The following is a 19838-nucleotide window of genomic DNA, read 5'->3' on the forward strand; positions in this document are numbered from 1 at the left end:
TTATTACAGAACCATATCAAAACCAGGGCCTGGACATTGGTGCAATCCACACACTCACTCAGATTTCATGTCATCTATTTGTGTGTGTGTGCAGCTCTACACAAGTTTATCATGTGTAGCTTCATGTAACCACCACAATCAAGGTACTTTACTGTATCATTGCCACACATCTTCCTCTTGCTCCCTGTTTGTAGACATCTTACTTATCCCTCCATTCCTAACCCCTGGAAACCACTAATCTGTTCTTCATCTCTGTAATTATGATATTTAATTAATATTATATAAATGGTATTATGAAGTAGGTACCCTTTTGAGATTGCCTTTTCTTTACTTAGCATTATTTGCTTGAGGTTCATCCAAGTTATGGGTGTATCAAAAGCACATTCTTTTTCATGGCTGAGCAGTATTCCATGCTATTGATGTACCACAGTTTATTATTTCTCACTGAAAGTCATTGGGTAGCTTCCAGTTTTGGGCTATTATGAGTAAAGCGACCACAAAACACTTATGTATAGGTTCTTTTGTGAACTCAAATAATCATTTCTCTGGAATATATGCCAAAGAGTACAATTTCTAGGTCACATGACAGGTTATATTTAGTTTTAAAAGGAACCGGTGAAAGTTAAGTGTAAGGCTTCTGGTCGAGATGGCAGAACAGGTAAACACGGCTTGTCCTCACACAACCACATCAAAATTACAACTAAAATACACAACAACCATCACTCAGAACAGTCAGAAATTGAGTTGAATGGATATGGAATTAAAGAAACCACATCCATCCAATCTGGTAGTAGAGGCAGAGATGCAGAACAGGCTGGTTCCGCATCCATGTGGGGCGGTTAAAAATTCAGAAGGGATATCTTGGGAGCAAGGAGGACCTGGCCCCATAATACATTCCCTACTCCAGGGTTCTAGTGTCAGGAAGGCAAATCCCTGTGTCTTCTGCCTGCAAAACCCAGCAGGGAGTGAGTTGTTGGAAGAAACTTCTGGAGTCCCAAGCAGTTCCTCTTAAAGAACCTACACACAGACGTACTCAAATTCACTCTCTCTGAGCTCTAGCATCAGGGTAGCAGCTGAAAGGCACCAGTGGCATATGGAAAGAAATGGAAGTGTCCAGCATTAAGGTAAGACCTGGGGGACAGCTTTCTCCCAGATAGAAATGCAGGCAGAGGCCACTGTCCCTTTTCTGAACCCTTCCTCCACAGAGACACAGAGCCAGTAGGCTGGTGCCATATCTGGGACTCCATTAACATGACTAACACTGTTTACCCCGCACTGGAGATCCACAAAAACTCTGTCCCACTCAACTTACGGGCTCACTCAAGCTGCTTTTCCATATGAATGGCTGGGCTTGGCTCATGCTTCACAACTTCCTAAACTCTCTCAACAAGCAACAATGAGCCTCAGTGAGCCCCCAGCCCCTGTACCTTTTGCTAAGTGGCTACAGGCCAGGCACTAGCAGCAACCAGCTTTGATTCACTGCTTGGCTTTGCCTAGGAATCTCCAAGCCAAGAACAAATAGCAGCCATCTCAAATTGGTGTATAGCCCAGGCATGGTGGCCCCAGGCAAAACAAAGGTGGGGATTGGTCATGGCCTGCACCACCTGGGAAACCTCAGAGCCTGCACACCCAGTGGACAGCTACAGAACACATCGCAGCACCACAACGCTGTCCCTGCACAGCTGATCCTCCACATAGAGCAGAGATTGGTGGTTAGTGGTCACAACCAGTCCTTGCAGCTGACTGGACTGGGTAAATCCCTTCCACTGACCTGCCAACACCAAATAAGACTCAACTACAAGAGGAGGGTATGCTCAGCCCACATGAAGGGCGTACCATGAGTACCCAGCTTGGGTGTTAGGGGAAGGTGCCACCTATTCCATTAGGCCATGCTACCAAGACAGGGAGTCATAGAAGCTCTACCTAATACATAGAAACAAACACAGGGAGGCTGCCAGTATGAGGAGACAAAGAAACATGGCCAAAGTAAAAGAACAGATCAAAACTTCAGAAAAAGAGCTAAACAAAATGGAGATAAGCAATCCATCAGATGCAGAGTTCAAAACACTGGTTATAAAAATGCTCAAGGAACTTAGTGAGAACCTCAACAGCACAAAAAAATTTGGTCAGAAACAAAGGATACGCTAATTGAAATAAAGAACAATTTGCATGAAAACAAGAGTAGAATGGATGAAGGCAAGAATCAGATAAATTATATGGAATGTAAAGAAGCAAAAAAACAACCACATGGAACAAGAATAAGAAAAAAGAATCCCCCCCAAAATGAGATAGTGTAAGTGGCCTCTGGAACAACTTCAAGTGGTCCAACATTGACATAATAGGGGTGCCAGAAGGAGAAGAGAAAGAGCAAGAAATTGGAAATCTATTTCAAAAAATAAAGAAAATTTTCCTAATTTAGTGAAGGAAATAGATATGCAAGTCCAGGAAGTACAAAGAGTCCCAAACCAGATGGATGCAAAAAGACCTACTTCAAGATACATGATAATTAAAATGCCAAAGGTTAAAGGTAGAGAATCTTAAAAGCAATAAGAGAGCCCTGGCTGGTGTAGCTCAGTGGATTAAGTGTGGACCTGTGAATCCAAAGTGTCTCGCGTTTGATTCCCAGTCAGGGCACATGCTTGGGTTGTGGAGCAGGCTCCTGGTAGGTGACGTGAGAGAAGCAATTACACATTGATGTTTCTCTCTCCTTCTTTCTCCCTCCATTCCCCTCTCTAAAACTAAATAAATAAAATCCTTTTTTAAAAATGTGATATGACTGGTTGTGCAATTGTGTACTCAGTGTCTAGTCTGTTTGCACAGAGCTTGAGGGTATGTAAAAGCAGTTTATTTGCTCATGCAGATCTTGCGGTATTGTTTACACTGTTCATCTACTTTGCCAATCAATCTTTCATGTTCTGTTTTAAACAGCCAGAACAGAGGTAAGCCTGAGTTTTTTTGCATGCTCAGTCTATCAGTCTATGTGCACTTTGACATTGACTGTGAGCAAATGGTTGTGATTCCTCTTCTAGGCATGGAAGAGCAGCCACGGAGGGAGGCTGGCAGAGTGTGTGTGTGTGTGTGTGTGTGTGTGTGTGTGCAATGTTGGGGTGAGAGGAAGAAGGGTGCAGAAGGCAGTACCTTGGTGTGTAAAACTTGGTCTAAGGCAGCATAATGAAGCCAAAACCATTTCATAACAATGCAAGATATTATTTTCCCTTCTTTAAAAAAAATGTGTTTAGTGGAGTTTTCCAGAAGCTATATGTCATGTGATAACACCATTGATCTGATGCCTAATGAAAAATATGTATACATGTATGTTTTTGTGCTTTAAAAAAATTGTTTCAAACTAACTTTTGGGGGGCCCTGAATGATTTTTATGAGTATAAAGGGGTCCTGAAATAAAAAAAATTGGAGGACCGTTGGTTGAGGGAAGTGGCTGTAGATCCTGGATATATATTAGAGTCATCTGGGGAGCTTCAAAATGGTACTTATGAATCCCACCCAAAACCAATTGAGCCAGAATCCCTCTGGATGGAAAGTCATTAATGTCACCATCATCACTGTCACTATCATCTTCAACATCATCATTATTACCACCATCATCATTATTTTCACTATCATCATCATCACCATCACCTTTGTCATCATCATCTTCACCAATCTCATCATCATCTGCACTAAAACACCTGTGGACTACCCACCACACCCCAGGCCCTATGCTATGTGCCATATGTCTGATTTTTACAACTGTCAAAGTTGGCCAATGTGATCTTACTTTACCACGGAAGTAATTAGGATCAGAAAAGCTGAGGTTCACAAGTTCACAAAGCTGGGACAGATGGAACCAGGATCTAAAATCAGTCTTTCTGTTCTACCAGGGTTCCCATTCTGTCCACTGCTGGGAACCTCTTTTATTATGCTTTCACCCTTCTGACCTCACAGTGGATTTTGATAGATTTTCTAAATAAACTACATCTACTAAGTAAGACTTAGTTTGTGTTTTAAACATGTATTAAACCATGCAATAGTCGATCACGGCTTCTACTCAGTTCAAGATCATCAAATCACAGGGCAGAGTTGAGGCAATTCAGCCTAAAAGCAGAGAGGCCCAAATTCTTGGGTCAACAGAGAAGGCCTTAATGTGGTTAAATATGTAATTTTTCCTGAAATTTTGAAATGCTGAGAAGAGTTCATGAATCCCCCACCTCATAGCTCCTACCTTGCTACATTTTAGGCCCAGCACAACTCAGGAATGTATGAAAGAAGGAATAAGATAAACCTTATGGTTTTTGCTATTCTACTCAGGTAAGAATGGTGTGGAGATGGGAATGGGATGGCCATTGTATGGGAAGCAGACAATGGCTCAGGGATGCTCTGGTGTGTTCAAAGATTAGAAGTCAGCTCAAAATTTCAAATTTCCAGGGAAGGAGTTCTGAGTGGTAGAGTGTCCTGAATATGCCCAAAGCTTCATCTTGTAAGTAGGCCTTCATGAGAAATTTGTATCATTTGTTGTCAGGAAATGGGTGTTGTGGTTGTCTGAGGATGGGATGGGGGATGAAAGAAGGCAGGTGCCATAATCTCTCTGGGCCTCTTGGGCAGTGGACCTTTGCCTCTCCCATGGAAGGAAAGTGTGAAGATTAAAGGCTTCCAGATGAGGTGCTTGAGACACAGTGACCTGCTAGTCCTCAAAGGGTCATCATTGCTCTACCTTTACTCTGCTATTGCTTATTCTAACATTAACAGCAGGAGTAATGATACCCCAAAAGACCCTCTTCCCTCTTGGGCTAGTTAAAGACCATGTTCTCTTCAGATGTTAGTTCAAGAGTCACATCCTCAGAGAAGTCCTCCCTGACCCCTGACTCACTGCCCTATTACAAGCCCTCCAGGCTGGCCCTTCTCCCACATAGCTCTTGTCCTAGGAGCTGTTCATATTTGCTTGGTGGAAACTTTGATGGATATCTGTGTCTCCCACTGGACTTCCTCTCAAAGGAAGGGGTGGTGTCTGCTTTTGCTTACTGTTTCTTTTCCCAGCACCCAGCACAGTGCCTTATGCAAACAAGTCCTTAAAAATGAAATGAATGAATGAGTTAGCAAAGCTAAGAGAGCAACTCCAGGGCTTTTTAAGTGCTGACTTCCTCCCTGTTGCTGCTCTTGTTTGTGTTCTGGGAAACATTGCTTTTTTGGTTCTAGTGGCATGCTGAGTGTCGTCTGTGTTTGAGGCGCCACGACACACTGTTAGTGTGATTGCTGGGGCCCAATCACCCCGAGTGGCTCTCAGCTGTGCCATGTGTTATACTATGTTTTCAAAGAAAACATATTAGGAAGGGGTGATGTTTCTCAGAGTATGATCTGGAAGAACCTGCACCAGAATTGCTTGGGGAACTTTGTAAAAATGCACATTCTGGGCTTCACTTTGGACTCCTCCATCACATCTCTGAGCGTAACACTGGAGAATTTGCATTCTTTATTGTTACTGTTTTTTTAAAAAAAAACAGTAGGTAATACAGTCACATAATCTAAACTATAACAAAAATACAGATTTTATAAAAAGCTGCCTGCCAGTGAGATTAGTACATCTGCTTTCATGGACATGCATGGAATACTGTGTGTAAAGTCAGCGTACGTGTTACGGCTGGAACACGTGAGGTTAGAAGGACCGACAGAGAGTCAGGAGATGTTAGTTAATAGTAATAGTAACGGAATTCCAGCCATCTCTTCACTGACTTCTAAAGCTTTTGGTAGCAAACATGACATTCTATAATTTTCTTCACCTTTTTACTCTGTGTCCTGATCTGGATTCTGTCCTGGTTACTATTCTGTGGCCCCTTAGAAGTTACTGGTCTTCTGAAGCTCCTGTAAGCAATGAGACCCCTCCTACCTGCTGATGGGCCTCTCAGATGCTGGCTGGATGCTTAGCTCATTACTCAGCTGGATGTATGACACCATGTGTCGCAGATTCCTTGTCCTGTGGTCCTCTCACCTGCTGGTACTTGTTGCTGTCTGTGTAGGACCCAATTGTGTCTTTCCTGCCAAATGCTCACGGGCACAGTGCATTGGCCTACTCCCCTAGGCACTGTGCTCCGGACACCACACTGAATGAAGAGACCCTCAGCAGGGGTAGTTTCCCAGCACTGTCTAGCCCCTTGGGCATGGCTAGTTCTAGAACAGAGAGTGAGCCTTGCTGCTCCTCCTGCTGTACACGCCTGGACGAATCATGAGAAGTAACAGCCTCTATGTGACACAGGATGCACGAGTCAAACTCCAGTTCTTTGACTGTTGGATTACAGAACTTACACTCCATTAGGTTTACCCCATTGCTTACCCCTCTGAGACCAGGCCTTGGGGCTAGCTGCCCAGCCAAGCATTGTGATCTGCCCAGGACTGTTGGCCCACACTGTGTGAAGACCTCCAGGGTCCTTCTCTGAGGAGAATGCACCCAGACATGAGGCTGTGTGATCTTCAGTCAGCCAGGAGGGAAGAGCCACAGGCTCAAAAGGTGTGCCCCCAATAGGCCCAAATGGCAAACTTTCTGTCTTCTGGGCCAAGTGAGGAAAGGGAAGAAAAGAAAAGACAATTTTCCTCCCTTTGCATTTTGCCAGGCCCATAGGGAATCCGCTCCATACTGGGTTGGGCATGGGTGAGTGGCAGTGGGATGGGGCACTGGAAACATATATTTCCTGAATTACCACCCCAGGGGTAATTTGGTTTGGTTTGTCCTTGTCAAAGGACATCCTTGTCCAAACCAATGTTTGGTCATCCTTGTCACAGTGCAGATAGGGCTCTTCCTTAGATACCACTGACTTCCTTTCTCTTCACAGAATGAGCCCACGTGTGAGATTAAATACAGAGTTGTCTCTGGAAAACAAGTGTGTAGGGAAAGTAAAGTAGTTAGGCTCCTTCACCCAGATGTCTGGGCAGCTGTGACTTAGCATTGTTCGTATAACCTTGAGTAGGGGCCCACATGTGCAGAATCAAGCTCTATTATATAATATCTTGCACCTTGCTGGCTTTGTATGCATTTAGTATATAAGGGAATTGGGTCAGGCCAATGGAGGTGTAGGTAGATACACTTTGCTTCCTCACACAACTAAAAGAAGACATCAAATTTAAAAACAAAAAACAACTAGAACTGCCAAAAATTGAACTGTATGAAAGTCCAACAGCCAAGGATGTTAAAGAAGAAACATTCATTCAGACTGGTAGGGGAGGTAGAGATGGGCAGCCAGAGCAGAGAGCACATGCAGCAAGGTGGTGGCTGGTGGACTGGGTGGTCCAACATTTGCATGTGGATAAACTGGGAGAAACAACTGGGGAGAGATACAGACCACGCAACCCAGGGTTCCAGCACAGGGAAATAAAGCCTCAACCTGTTTGTGTTGCAGTAGGGTGAGAAACTCCAAGCCTTACAGGAGAGTTCTTTGGAGAGACCCACAGGGTCCTAGAACATACATAAACCCGCCTGACTGGGATTAACACCAGAAGGGCCCAATTTGCTTGTGGGTAGTAGTGACCCAAAAAAAAGTGACTGAAAGCTGGTGAGAGCCAAGAAAATGACAGTGCTCCCTCTCTGACCCCTTGACCACATACATTGCCACAATACAGAGATGTGGGTTGCCCCACCATGGCAAATACCTAAGATTCTGCCCATTACAACATAAAAGGCACAATGAGGCAAAGAAGCATGGCCCAAATGAAAGAACAGATCAAAGTTCCAGAAAGTACAACTAAGTGATGAAAAGATAGCCAGCTTATCAGATGCACAGTTCAAAACAGTGGTAAGCAGGATGTTCACAGAAATGACTGAGTATGGTCACAAAATAGAGGGAGAAGTGAAGGCTATGCAAAGTGACATTAAGAAAAATAGACAGGGAGCCAAGAGTGAAGGGAAGGAAACTAGGATTCAAATCAATGATTTGGAGCAGAAGGAAAAAAAAAAACATTCAATCAGAATAGAATGAAGAAATAAGAATTCGAAAAAAAATGAGGAGAGGCTTAGGAACCTCCAGGACACCTTTAAACATTCCTACATCTGAATCATAGAGACACCAGGAGGAGAAAAGGAAGAGCAAGAAGTGGAAAACTTATTTGAAAAAATAATGAAGAGCTTCCCTGATCTGGCAAAGGAAATAGACTTCTAGGAAGTCCACGAAGCTCAGAGAGTCCCAAAGAAGTTGAACCCAAGGAGGAACACACCAAGGCACATCATAGTTACAGTCCCCAAGATTAACTATAAGGAAAGAATCTTAAAAGTAACAAGAGAAAAGGAGACAGTTACCTACAAAAGAGTTCCCATAAGACTATCCACTGATTTCTCAAAATAAAACTGGCAAGCAAGAAAGGTCTGGAAAGAAGTATTCAAAATCATTAAAGGCAAAAACCTACATCCAAAATTACTCTATCCAGCAAAGATATCATTTAGAATGGAAGGGCAAACAAAGTGGTTCCCAGCCAAGGTCAAGTTAAAGGAGTTCATCATCACCAAGCTTTTATTTTATGAAATGTTAAAGGGACTTGTCTAAGAAAAGGAAGAAGATAAAAAATATGAACAGTAAAATGACAACAAACTCACAACTATCAACAACTGAAACTAAAAAAAACAAAACCATTACAAAAAATGAACTAAGCAAACAAGTAGAAACGGAACAGAATCAGAGAAATGGAGATCATATGAAGGGTTATCAGTGGGAAGGGAGAGAGGGGGGAATGGGGAAAAAGGTACAGGGAATAAGAAGCATAAATGGTAGGTACAAAATAGACAGGGGGAGGTTAAGAATAGTATTTGAAATGGAGAAGCCAAAGAACTTATATGTACAATCCGTGGACATGAACTAAGAATGTGGGAATGCTGGTGGGAGGGGTGGGCGCAGGGTGGAGGGCAATGAAGGGGAGAACAAAAATGGGACAACTATAATAACATAATCAATAAAATATACTTTTAAAAATAAATTAGCTTTGGAAATGGAAGAAAAAGGGAGTTGGGACTTTCCCTGGCTCAACACGTGGCCTGTGGTGTGTGTGGATCACCCCAGTCCAGAATAAAGGCATGTCAGACATCCTGATGGCTCCATGAATTTTCCTCGGTCTGCCCAATTCCCATGTGAATCTACCTGACCTTGAACAGCCGCAAGGCACTTGGTGTAGTTGGCAGGATTCATTGCAGTATGGTATGGAGCCACTGGTACCCCCAGAGGGATATTCAAAGGGGTGGCCTGCCACTGGCATGTGGTATCCAGTGGCAGGTCTCCTTGTGGTTTGGGTTCCCCCTCAGGACTGTCCTGACATGACTGGTATACCCAACAAGATGGAGAAGGCCCTGTGGGCGGTAGAGGAGACCCTGGAGTCTCCAACCATCGAGGCAGCCATGGGGCCTGTGGGCTGCATGTTTCAGCCTTGCGAGCTAAGATGGAGACAGCACTCTACGATGTAGTGAAGGTACCGAACTCTGAGGAAGAGAGGACGCCTTGGAGGCCCAGATCTGTGCCCTGGAGGAAGACCTCCAAACAGCAGAGCTACAGCAATTCCCATCCCTGGTCATAGCGAATGAGTCAGAGGGAAGAAGAATCAAGTCCCCAGTGGGACTTGCCCAGTAGTGATACAGAAGATGCAGTCTCAGCAGCCCAGATGGTTGAGCACATGACCTATCACCCCTACATGCAGGCAACTAGTCCATCTGGGGAAGCAGTTTCTGCAGAGGGCCAGGGAGCCCTTGGCAGCATGGCTCCTCTGCCTTTGGGATTCAGGGATGGACAGTATCATGTGCACTGATAATGACATGGAAGAGTTAGCCTCCACTCACTACAATTCACCCCTCCCTGTCCCAATGGCTGCAGAATAGCTGGTGAAATGCAAGGGGGCAGGGGTCTCATTCTGTGTTAGAATGGGCTGTGATTCATACAGTCTGGGCAGATGCAGGGATGACCCAGACACTGTGAGGAAATAGCAGTCCTGTGTGGACTTAGGGCAAATTCTGCCGGAGTTGGGTATGCACCAGGCTATGTTCAATCCCAATACTCGTGGCCCTGATGATTAATGTTTTGTGGCAGGGATGAAGGATCTGGTGCTGCAGCACACATCCTCTGCCTCTTTTGGATCCCTCATGGCTATATTAGCCCTGTACGTTGGGTGTCACATTAATTACATCACCACAATGGTGGCAAGTCTGGGGGAAGAAGTGACTTGGCAGCAGCAGAAAGGAATACAAACGATGTCTCAAGCTCCCTCTGTCTCACAGTTAAAGAGTGATCTCCTGTGAGTGACTAGGACTCAGATGTGGTCAGACCTTTTAGGGCTAGAGTAGAATGAAATAAGATTGATAGGAAGTGGAAAGCTTACCTGTTAGAACTGTGGTAACAGTTGTGAGCTGACCAACGTTTCCTGCAGCCCCAGAAGAAGGTAGTGAGGAAGAAACCTGGGAACATGACCCAAGAGGCCCATCTAGTCCCAAGAAGACCACCGGGCTGTGCCAACCTCCTGAGAAGAGGGAGGAGATATTCTTTGGACATTTGAATAGGGAGAGAGCCGAGGAACCTGTCTGCAGGGGATTGGTGGGGACCAGAGGCCACATGTAGAATTGGCTATCCACTAGTCCCCTACAAATGTTCAGCGGGTCCTGGCTCTAGTAGACACAGGGCTGGAGTCTATGCTCCTGTATGGAAACCCTGACAAGCTTCCGGGGCCTGAGGCCTCTATCGATGTTTACATGGGGCACAGTGTAAAGGCGAAGGCCATGCAGCTCTCCCTGGGTATTGGGCGATTGCCTACCACCGTGAATACACTGTTTATGTGTCCCCATTCCTGAGTATATCCTGAGCATTGATGTGCTCCAAGGGTTATGGCTGCAAACCACTATGGAGGAGTTCTGCTTGGGAGTATGAGTGGTAAAATCTATTTTGTGGGGGCATGCTGAGCACAGCCCCCCATTCGGTTGCTGTCCCCACAACATGTGACAGCAGTGAAGCAGTACTGGCTGCCTGGAGGACATGAGGAGATCATGGCTACTTTAGGAGAGTTGGAAAAGGCAGAGATAATTAGGGCCACCCACAGACCCTTCAACTCTCTCGTGTGACCAGTGCAAAAGCCAGATGGCATGTGGAGAATGACAGTATATTACCAGGAGCTCAATTAGGCCATTCCCCTAATACATGCATCTGTCCCTTCTGTGGTAGACTTGATGGACCGGTTAACCAATGAGCTGGGAATGTACCACTTTGTGGCTGATCTAGCAAATGCCTTTTTCTCGATTGATATTGCTCTGGAGAGTTAAGATCAGTTTTCCTTCACATGGGAAGGCCGACAGTAGACCTTTACAGTGCTCCCTCAAGGGTATTTACACAGCCTGACCATCTGCCATGAGTTTGTATCAGCAGGCCTGGCTACATGGCCACGGCCCACTGAGGTGTGCCTTTTCCATTACATTGATGACGTTTTGCTAACCAGTGATACTCTTACAGAGTTAGAGGAGGCAGTGCTGCGAGTGTGGTCACACCTGAAGTCATGTGGCTGGGCCGTCAACGAGGCCAAGCTGCAAGGGCCTGATTATCTGCCACATTCTTGGGGGTTGTCTGGTTGGGTAAGACAAAAGTGATCTCTGAAGTAGTGATAGGTAAAATTCAGGCGTATCCTACCCCTACCACTGTGAAGCAGCTCCAGACACTTTTGGGCCTGTTCCGGTACTGGAGAGTGTTGGTGTCCCACCTCACTCAGGTCGTTCACCCATTGTATGCCTTGGGAAAAAAGAAAATGAGCTGGGACTGGACCCTGACCTCGAATAAGTCTTCCGAGGAGCGAAGCACATCACTGAGCATGCCCAGGCCTTGCATGCTCCTCCTAGATCTTTTAAGCTACATGTGCATGTGCATGTGACATGAGAAGGCTTTGGTGGGGTCTTTGGCAATGATCAGAATGGCTATGTCAAACCCTGGGATTCTGGTCCCAACTAGGGAAAGGAGAAGAGGCACAGTCCTCCCTGATGAAAAGCAACTGGTGACGATGTATGCTGCCCAGTTGGCCATGGAGGCCATAACAGGAACTGCCCCAAAAAGGACCACTTATTCCATTGCTGGGGGTCCGAGACTGGTTGGCCAAGCCTCTCAGTGGGACAGCTCAGACTTCTATGTTGGGTAAGTGTGGAGGTGCTTATCCGTAGCAAAGAAATACTCTGTTGACTAGCACCCTATGGGCTGAATTGCAGGAAGTGGGCTCTGTCACCTATACGAATGAAAAATCTACTTCTCCTGCCCCTATAAAAGAAATGGAAGCTAGACACTTCCATGAAGGGCAGGCACCTATTCCCTCAGATGCATGGTATATTGATGGGTCTGGCAGGGGTCAGCCCACCATGTGGACTGCTGTAGCAATTCAACCAGAAACAGATACGCTCTGGGTTGTTACTGGAGAAGGTCAGAGAAGCCAGTGAGCAGAACTGTGAGCAGTGTGGCTCATGACTGCCAATGAGGCCTACCCCTGACTATTTGCACAGACATATGGGCGGTGCACTGGGAATAGTATTATGGATCTCTACATGGCATGCAAATAAATGGATGGTTATGTAATAGGCCATTATGCGGGCAGGCCTTGCGGCAAGACTTCTGGAAATTAGGCCACCAGAAACAAATCACTGTATATCATGTGACTGGTATGCACCCCTTGTCTCCTCTTGGAATGATGAGGCTGACACTCTAGCCAAGGTGCGATGGCTGGAAATGGTGCCTACCAGCCTGTCAGGAAGAGAAGTAATCCAGAGGCTACACCATTGCTTCTTACATACCAGACAGAAGACCATGTGGTCCACTATAAAAACCTGGGGGTTACCTGTCACCTTAGCAGAGGTAAAGGAAGCTTGTGAGACCTGTGTTGTCTGTTTGCCAGGGCAGCTCCAGAAGTTTGTGGGAACTACCAGGCAGGTGGTGCGGAGACAGCTACTACTGACCCAGTGGCAGGTTGACATAATTGGAGACCTACCTAATTCAAAGGGATATAAGTGTGAAGTCACATGTGTGGACATGGATACTGGACTCTTAGCAGCTTAGCCTACACACCACCCAAATCAGAAAGTGGTCATCGCAGTGCCAGCATGCTTATGCACTACTTATGGGTGATGCTTGATCATTGAAAGTGATCAGGGGACACATTTTACTGGAGTTTTGGTGCAATAATGGGCCCATGACATGCAGATTGATTGGAAGTACCATGTGGCCTATCAGCCCCAAGCTGCCAGAATGATCAAATGGTACAATGACAATGGCCTATTAAAGAAGGGCCTGCAGCTGCAGCTGCCACCCCTACGTTGAGGGGTTGGATGAAACACTTATGGACTGTCACCTAGACTCTAAATGAGAGGAGTCAGAGTGGGGTCTGGCTGTGGTGGAAGCTTCACTCCACTGGTCTGCTGCTGCAATGCAGTTATAGATACAGACTAAGGATGCTTTGCTGAAACCAGGCATGGGAAAACAAGGAAACATTTGGTTGCTTGCACCTGAGGGCCTAGAACAAGGGTAAACAGCCACTTGTACGTGGCCTTGGGAAATAAAAACCCCCCACATACATTGGGTGGCTCTTGTTTCCCCTTGCAGACAAGGAGAGGAGAGAAATTTGCGAATAGTGCCCTGGGCAATTGGGACATGCCCCCCAACCTTGCGAGTAACATACCCAGGGCCAGCAGATCACAAGATGCTCCTTCATGGCACCTTTGTGATATCCTTATGACCCATTATTAGTTCTCCACTGCTGTTGCAAGTAGATACCGAACCCTGAGTTGAGGTGCAAACCCTGAGTTATTTGTGCCCAGGGAGACTCCCTCTACCAGCCCCAGCCTTATTGACTGACCAGAAACTTGCTTGTACTTTGCCTGAAGGTTGTGATTTGTCATTGTTTGTTCCAATAACTGCTTTGTCTTTTCTCTCCTAGGGTGCAAAGTAACACCTTAATGGACTGAGTACATATCTATGTCTCAGTGGCTAACCAATCAGCATGCTAGGTTTGCACTGAAATTCTCCTGAGCGCAGCTGTCAGCCTCCCATGGCACATCTCTCCAGCTTCTGTCTCAAATTGGACTTGATTACAGAACCAGTGGAACAGTGCACATCCCCCATGGAACATGACCTGGACTGACATCTACGCTGGGGTGAAAAAACAGTATGACTATCCCTGGCCAGTAGTTGGCTATTCCACATGGGATGGCTTGGGATGACTCACAGCTGGGACCATGGAGTTGGCTGGACCATCCCCAGTCTGTATTGAGAACCTCAAAGGATAAGCCCAAGTGGGCTGGCCAGGTATGTGTCAGCAGCAAACTCTGAAGCACTACTGGGGGGTGTGGAATAATGTGTGGGCTGTAGTTCCCACTGGGGCTCTCTGAGTGTGGGCTCACATGGGTGGCCTTACTTGCCTGGAAATCAGATTGGCCATTGTACCTGGGGGTGGCCTTATTTGCCTGCTTGAGTTTAGAAAATTCTTGCAATCCAGCTAACCAATTTGGAATTGTTTAAAGAGGGACACCAAGTAAAGTATACCCTCTGGTGGTACTACCCATTAGCCATTTTTTTTCCTCCTCAAGCTACTTCTGTAGTCACTGTGATTGAGATAACTGCTTTGGCTTTGTACACTGCTCATGTGTTGAATGCAACACAAGATTCCTTGAGCCTCTTAAGTGAGGAAGTGTATCAGTTGAGAAAAGTAGCCTTACAAAATCGTGTGGACTTAGATATGCTCACTGCATCACTAGATGGGGTGTGTGCTCTAGTTGGGGCCAAATGCTATGTATACATTCCAGATGTCCATCACAATGTCGGTCAATCTTTACGGGCAATAGCTTCTGAGACCCATGCTATCAAGCACCTAACCCGGCGATCCCCTGGAGGGATGGTGGGCATCCCTAACCACTGAATGGTGGGGTGGTGGGTCCTTGCTATCTTGGGTGGCGGTACATGTGTTTTGGCTGCATGCTGCTGAGCTTGTACTGCTGTTGTTGTATCTGGGTACAGGGCTCTGCCCTTCTTGCCAAGAGACCCTTGTGGAAGACACCCTTGTATGGATTGTATGGATTGTATGGTGAGGAACCTTGAAGTGGTGGATTGTAGGGAAAATGAAGTCAGTCAGGTTCTGTCACCTGGATGTCCAGGTAACTCTGATTTAGCAGGGTTTGTATAATTTTGTGTATGGGCCCGCATTCACAGAATTAAACTCTGTTATGTAAATTTCCTGGCATCCTGCTGTATTTGTGTGTATTTAGTACATAAGGGAATCAGGACTTCCTTCCATGCATGCATGGATTGCCCTACCTCAGAATAAAAGCATGTCAGACATCCTGACGACTCCATGAATTTTTGTCCATCTGCCCGAATCCTGTGCAAATCTGCCCAGCCTTGAGCAGCTGCAAGACAAACTGTCAGTAAAAAAGGCCAGTCCCCAGAGTGGAGGACCCTCCCTCACATCTGTGGGGCTTTCAGTGTGGTCCACAACCCTTTCCCAGGGCTCTGAGTTCCAGGTTACCTTTCTCGCCCCCATCTCACTGGTCCCAGGCCTCTACCTGCGCCCTTGTCGTTCTTCTGAAGGTCTGGATCTTTCTTAATCCTGATCCTTCTAGAAAGACTCCTCTTAGAAGCAGGAATCTTTGCAGCTCTTCCATCAAACTCCTAATAGTTTTTGGCATTTCCTCATGCTGCTCACACCAGTGGGCACTCGCTCACGTGCAGGGTTAGACAGATAGCCCCACTATGTGTCTGTGGAGGCAGGGACCTTCCCCGGAACATGGCAGGGCAGACGGTTGCATGGGCTTCTCTTGGCTCCTTGCAGACGGCTTTGAAATGTCCCACTGCCCAGGGCCAGAGCTTCTGGTATGTGACCTAAACACTGAATTTCATGGGTCTTTGGTTTTATCAGAACCAGGATCAATATGAGCAGTAGAATAGCAGCATTTCACCTCGAGAGTGGAGGACTGAGATTTCCAGCCCCAGCTCCAGCTGCCTCTGGCAGGCTTAGGGCTCTCACCATCTCCATCACCCCAAGTTGAATAGAAGGCAAATGACTTATCTTCACAGCACCTGGGCTCTGGAAGTAGCCAGACCGGGAATCAAATCTGAACTCTGTCACACAAAGCAGACCTCATTTCACTATGCTTCAAAGATGTTATGTTTTTATAGATTAGAGGCATGACCCTCCACCAACAAATGATTACGACTGGCTTTCATACAATATAACTTTAATGTGATGCTTTGTAACCAAACCTACAATATCTCCAAGATCTGCCTGTATTAACTGTGGGGCCCAGAGCAACTATCTAAATTTGTCCAACCTGAGTTTTCTCTTTCATGAAATGAGGTCTTTATAGAGACCAAATAGAGTCGTTCGAAGAATTTAATAAGTTATTCAGTGGAAAGTATTTAGCAAGGTGCCTGAACCATAGAGAAAATATCAACAATTTATTATTGTTGTTGCAGTTATTCTTCTTCTTAACCTTCTGTGCTACACCCTCTCCTGGGGACACCATGCTCCTAGCAATGTATGAGGTGAAACAGATCCTTGCACTGGCTGGGCCAATGGAGCCCCAGTGGGGTGGGGGTGAGAGGTGGAGGCAGGAAGCACCCAGGATGCCAGCACCATGAAGACCAGCTGGTCCTCCACGCCCTCAGAAATCTACAGGGCTTGTGCCTGGCCCTGGAGGAACCTCTCTGAATTCACAGGACCAGCCTCCATGCTGGCCAGGGGATTTCTCAGGGCAGGGCTCCTGGGAGAACATTCAGGCCAGTCCTGCCCACAGGTGGGGGGTCCTTGCAAAGAAACCCTCCCTCCTGGGCCTCTGAATGGGCAGGAGGCCTGCCCCTCACTGGGGGGGCTTGGGCACCTGATTGATGGAGGCAGGAGCCCACCACCAGTGGTCCAATGACAGTCTTGGATGGTGTTTGTGAAATGTGAAGCAACCACTGCACCAAGTGATGCTATCATGTGCTTAGCTGTGATGGGTAATTACAACACAGACAGGAAATCCAAAGCCTCATTCCTCCCCCATGCAATATGCACACGTCTCTGGCTGGTCTTCTCCTGCCCTGGGAATGAGGGACACTTCCCATTAAACTGGTCTTTGTGACCTCCTCCCTGAAGCCTTCCTCAGCCCCCTCTGTGTGGAGGGCTTCCTGTCTGGGCTGCCACAGTACTCTGCATGCTCACCTGCAGCACAGGTGTTGGTGTCCCTGTCTCATGTCCCTTCTATGGCATCAGAAGCTCCCGAGTGCAGATCCCCTGTCTGACTTGGCGAGATCCTTCTCGTCCCCAGCCTAGTGCCCCAAGCATGGACGGTCAGTGTTTTTGGCAGGGATGAGATCCTAAGTAACTTCATAGTGACAGCATTTTAAAAATGTGACTGTAGCCAGGGGGCAAGGTGCTCTCAGAAATCCCAGGGAGAGAAATTTGTAAACATTCTCTTCAGAGCATTTCTCCCATCTCTATTAATACTCACATTCTATGGCACAAATAACAAAAACCAGTAGCAAGTTTCTGAACTAACTTGCAAATGAAGGAACAGGCCCATTGCCACACACCATGGGTGAGGGTCCCAGAGGCCAAAGCGTCTGGTCTCAGAAAGGATAGACATCTTTGCTGTGTCATCTGAGGAGCAGCCTCTGACCCTCAGTGACCAGGCTGACGGCCTCCCCCACCAGTCAGGTGAGCATCTGGTTAGAGGCATGTGCTGCCTGTCTCTACCTGCTGAGTTACGAGCACATCTCGCCAAGTAGCCACTTGGACGTGGCTGCAGGTGGAACCTTCAGTGGGTCTGGTGGTCTCCGAATGCCTCAGAGTGGCAGTTACAATGGCTGGGGTTCCCCAGGTCAGCAGCTGGGCACGGGGGGTACGTTGTAATTAAGAAATCACAGCCATTTGTCTCTGAATCTCTGTCGCCCCGATCAGGAGGCTGATCATGGAGGTTGGGTCGAAGCGGAGCCTTGTGATGCTGCTGCAATTTGCATTTGGCCAAAGCAGGAGAGACCAAATCAACCCACTGTTACACTGAGCCCTGTCTGGTGCTGTGCAGACACCAAGGGAGGGAGGGCTGGCCCCCCAAACATACATATAAAAATATACCCACTGCAATAAAACACACACACACACACACACACACACACAAAGCTACACAAAAATACCCACAACATATGCAATACACACATAACATGTACACAAACCACATACAGCCACAAAACGCACAGCACACAATCAGAGATATAGTAATAAGTACAGCACACAAACATACGCATAAAAGATACACATTGCAAGAAAACATACATCATACAAAGCGCATACACATAAGGCACAATACACCCCCATGTGAACACAGAAAACATAAATGCAAAAATACACACATGTGGGAGAATCAAACCTGTCAAACAGCCTGAATGGTGATTGCTCTGTAAGGAGTGGTTAGATAGGTGAGAAGATACCTAATAAATTAGAAAATCATGGTAAGATGCAAAATTTAAAAAGTATATAAAGTACAATATGTATATGCTTTGATCCAGCAATTATACTTCTGGGAATTTATCCCAGGGATATAATCAATGACATGTGCAAACGTCTAAGTCCAAACATATTTAGCATGCCATTATAAATAATAGTGTAAAAATGAAAACCGAATATTCACAGTGGGAATCAGTTTAATAAGATTTACCCAGACGTGACACCCGAGTGAGCTGACCCTTGTCCTCTTCCTCATCCTCCCACGAATGAAACCACAAGCGAGTAAACAGACAGCATCCCGTGTGCACCAACGTTGGCAGGGATTCTTACAGTTACCGAGGTTGTGTGTGGGGGGGGACAATATCGGCGAGACTGCAGTGAGTGCCTCACCCACCACATCACACCCCCTTGCAGAGACGACCTCTCGGCTCCCGGCCTGGCTGCAGCCCTGGACAGGGCCTCTACGAGTCTGTTTCCTACGTGCGCCTCCAGGGCACCTCCCACCCCGTCTCTCCTCCTGAGCCCTGAGGACAGAGGTGCCTGCCTACAGGGCAGTCTAGTGACTGTTTTGACTTTGCTTTCATGTCACTTTTTCTTTCAACATCTCATCTCCACTCCGAGGATTATGAAGAAATTTTCCAAAGATCTCCCCTTATTAGGAATTTGACAGACAAAATAGAAATTTTAGTTCCAGCTATCAAGGGAATAACACAGAAGCACTGATCAAATAAAATGACCCAAGATATAATATTAAATAGAAAAAGCAAGATGGATTGCTGGTAGGAAAGATATGTTACAAAATAAGCTGTTGAACACACTCCTGTGTCTGTATGTTATGTGGACGTGTGTGTGGAAAAAGACTAGGAGAGACTGTGAAAGGGGTGGGGCTTCCACACACTCAGAAAGTGCTGTGCACAGTCCTGTGCTGCCTGTAAGTGTGTGGTGTGTGACCAGGGGTCAACTGCTTAAGCTCTGTCTTCTGTCTGGAAACCAGTGATGGTGGTGCCTCCCAGCAGGACCATCAGAGAGAGGCTCCAGGAGATAAAGACAGAAAGCCATGGGGTCAGCCCAGGCCTGGCAGGTGACACCACGTGCAGACATGACTGTGGATGTTACTTTGTTTCGAGTTTGGTGGTGCTGGAGGTGCCCAGAAGCTGTGACCCCAGTGGCCTGTATGGGTTTTCATCTGACTGGCAGTTTCTGGCATCGTGAGGCACAGCCATACCAATGAATGGATAGGTGGCAATGCCATAGGCAAGGAAAAACCACCTCGCTCACCCAAGGGAGCTTTGCATGTCCCTGCTGAAGAAGAGGTGGCAGGAGGGTCAGTGACGTCCTGGAGTGCAGATGATAAGGGCACTTTTCTCTGGGATGTGGACATTGCACCTGGGCCT

The sequence above is a fragment of the Artibeus jamaicensis genome, unplaced genomic scaffold (assembly GCF_021234435.1).
Source record: "Artibeus jamaicensis isolate MK-2021 breed Jamaican fruit bat unplaced genomic scaffold, CSHL_Jam_final contig_384, whole genome shotgun sequence".
In the NCBI taxonomy this organism is placed as follows: domain Eukaryota; kingdom Metazoa; phylum Chordata; class Mammalia; order Chiroptera; family Phyllostomidae; genus Artibeus; species Artibeus jamaicensis.